The sequence below is a fragment of the Neophocaena asiaeorientalis genome, unplaced genomic scaffold (genome assembly GCF_003031525.2).
Source record: "Neophocaena asiaeorientalis asiaeorientalis breed wild unplaced genomic scaffold, Neophocaena_asiaeorientalis_V1.1 scaffold28, whole genome shotgun sequence".
Classification (NCBI taxonomy): Eukaryota; Metazoa; Chordata; class Mammalia; order Artiodactyla; family Phocoenidae; genus Neophocaena; species Neophocaena asiaeorientalis.
In genome coordinates this window covers 125,130-127,991 of record NW_020173400.1, presented here as the reverse complement: position 1 = coordinate 127,991, position 2,862 = coordinate 125,130, and positions in this window count along the sequence as shown.

Here is a 2,862-nt window from a genome sequence, read left to right as displayed (position 1 = left end):
GTCGAAAATCTTGTGTATAACTTTATAGCCTGCCACAGTATCCACGGTTTTGCATTCAGGGATTCAAGTAACTGCAGCTTGTGTGGTACTGTAGTATTTACTGAAAAAAATTTGTGTATAAGTGGGTCCATGCAGTTCAAACCTGTGTTGTTCAAGGGTCAACTGTACTTCAATAAAATTGTTTTAAAAAAGAATTAACTTGTTTATTCAGATAAAATCTATCTAGATGAACCAAAAATAAAAAAGAACAACAAACAATAAGTCCAAAAATAAATGAATTTGCAATGCTTGGCCTCTTAAACATCTACAACAAAAGATAACGCTACAGCAGTTTTCATTGTGTATTATGTATGTGTGTTTGAGTGGCAGGGGTGGTGGGTGGGATTGTGTACATGTTCATAACAGGTAAGGTGTAAACAGATGTCCAAGAGCCATGTTCAGCTTGGAATATACCAATAGATTCTGTGTTAAGCATCATCTCATGTAGAACTATGAACATTTAACCCTCCAAAAAGAATATTATAAAATAATGGAACAGAGATATTACTATGCAAGTAATTTATAGATAGCCTTATTAAGAAAAATAGCATATTATATGCTTGCACACTTATACAAATAGAAAAAAATATGGCATTATACATAAATTATATTCATTATATGAACATAAAATTTATTTTCTTTTAGGGACCTGCCATTATAAAATTAAGTTAACTAACAGACCAAAAGACTACAAAAATAAAAGTGTGTTATGAGATACCTAAAGTATTGTATACACATCAAAAGTAGACTGTTGTTAGAAAAAGGTACCTAAAATCTATGGCTTGGGACAACAGACTTCCAATCAAAAATCAGGATAGCTCATTAATATATTATCTTTGTATGAGGTTTTTTTACAAGTTTTTTTTTCTCTTTTTATTCTCCCTGTTCCATTCCAAACTTTTCTGTATCGGTGTGAATGATTAAGTATTAATTCTTGAAAAGCATCTAAACAAGCCTCTAAGTAGATAATTTTAGAATGAAAGTTGTAGTTGAGTCACATTTGTCCAATATCATAAATCAGAAGAGAGCTATTTTCTAAAGAAGTCACAGTTGTCTTAAATCAAGGTCAAAATTATTTTACCCTTAGGATTTCACCACTGATTAGTTTCTTTCTCAATTCAGTAGAAAAACAAGCAAAGGATATGAATAAGCAATTCCCAAGTGGAAAATAAACATATGAAAAGACATTCAATCTTACCACTAATCTAAGAAATAGAAATGCATAATAATAAGAAATTAATTTGGAGATGTTTATTAAAATGTGAATAGTGATTATCTCAGCGTATTTTGAGTTATTTTAAATTTCTTATTTGGATTTCAATGTACTGACTTTTTTCAACCTATATTATTTTCAGAAAAGATAAAGTTATTAAAAAACTGCCTCAGTTATTTGCAGATAAATTATGGACAATGCATCAGAAATCAGAAACAGAATCAAACAATTTAGTTAATAGAGTAAAGGTGGTATTTCAAATAAGTGTGAGACAGAAAGATTATCAAATAAGTGGTACTAAGAAAATTAACTAGCTAATAAAAATACATTAAAAAAGTCTGAATCCCTAACTCATTGCTAACTCCAAAATACTAATTCTTGTTGGTACAAAGTTTAACATGTATATGAAACCATTAAGGTACTATAAAATATAAGTGCATTCATTACCAAAATACATCCATCATTTTAAAGGAAAATAATAATCTGTAGAACAATATTTACAGCATAACTTCATTGATTTAAATCATTGTTTCCATAGTATATGTTTTAATTAAAATTATAAAATGAAAGGATATGCACCCAGTAAGTTATATTCAGCATTGTATCATCATCCTCCACCACATGTGCCTGGCACATGGCAGGCACAAAAATATATTAGTTGAAAAAAAAAATATTAGTTGAATGACTAAATAAATGAACTCATGCATTGTTGGTGGGACTGTAAATTGTGATAATTTTTTCTGGAGAGAAGTTTGGCAATATGTATCAAAGAGTAAAATAAGCATGCAACTTATTCCAGCACTCCCATTTCTAGGAATTCATCATATGACTAAGTTTTACAAGTGCATATAGTAAGTATACAGGGGTAACTTTTTTATAACAGGAGAAAATATGAATGTTAGTGGAGAGATGGTTTGGGAAGTAGCTGCCCTACAATAGGAATCTGGTTAAATAAATTAAGGCAAATATTTCCATGGAATATGCATCTATTTTAAAATAAGATGTTGTTCATTTACTATGAAAGTATAGTCACAATTAATTGATAAATGAGCAGATTACAAGACATAATACGATGTCACATAGATAAAACAGCATATATAAACAGGCAGGTGTGAATATGTACAAAGAAAATTCTGGAAGGAAATGCATCAAAATGCTAACAATGGTTAACAAATGATTAAGATTGTGTTTTTATTATCATTGGAATTTTCTATATTGTATTTTTCCTTACAATGCTTACATACTTTGACAACCAGGAATAAACAATAAAAGTAAATTCATTTACAAAATAGAAAATAAAAGTGTTTCCTAACTTTTAAAAAAATATGACTAAATGACTAAGCACAAATCCTATAATAAAAAGGTAACATAAGGGTTAATCTAACTTTAATATTTTCCTCACTTGAAATGAATAATTCATCATATTTTATATTTTAATTTGCTACTTGTATTCTATGAGCAGGTTTAGAAAGTGAATGTGATTAATTAGGTTATTTTCTACATTAGCATTCCAAATCACCTCTGTGGAGTTTTCCGCTTCCATAGAACTACTAAGATATCTTCCAATTAAGTCTTTAAAAGACTATATCTTGTGAATTTTTATTCAAACA